Raw genomic sequence first — 597 nt, 5'->3', positions numbered from 1 at the left:
CCTTCCGCGCTTCGGCCCGGGACGAGAAAGTTGCCGCGAGTTCCCCGACGGTGCAGTGGTATTAGACCTCAAGCAGCCATGAAATTTCCTCAGTAAAATCAGCGGGGTCGGAGCATTAGCTATAAACTCTTTAAGGGATTTGCATAAAACTGTTTGGGAAGAAATTCCCGACTCTAAAACAACTTCAGGGCGAGCGGACAACTTGCCTTTTTAAAAATCTTATTTAATTTTTTTCTTTTTTTATTTGCTTTTTTTTTTTTTTCCTAAAGATCTGCTAAGGAGGGCAACCTGATTTTCATCATTATTTCTGGTATCTTTTTACCAAGAGCGTTTTGACCGCCAGAGTGCCAAATATTTTCCAGAAATGATCCACTTTCATTAAATGCAGGGTGCTTCTGCTAGAAATGCTTTGCAAAGCCATATAGTTATTCATGTTGTCATAAAACAATAGTTTACACAAACATTTCTGGTACAGTTGCCTTCCAAGTGACTTAAGAGGAAAAAGAAAGATGTTTATCTCGTGCTCTTAACTTCTTTCTTCCTTCAAGGAACTGTAGCAGTGTGACTGATAAACGAGCATCCATACAATGACTTTTC

Source organism: Corvus brachyrhynchos, unplaced genomic scaffold (assembly GCF_000691975.1).
Source record: "Corvus brachyrhynchos isolate BGI_N302 unplaced genomic scaffold, ASM69197v1 scaffold175, whole genome shotgun sequence".
NCBI lineage: Eukaryota > Metazoa > Chordata > Aves > Passeriformes > Corvidae > Corvus > Corvus brachyrhynchos.
This window is presented reverse-complemented; position numbering follows the sequence as displayed.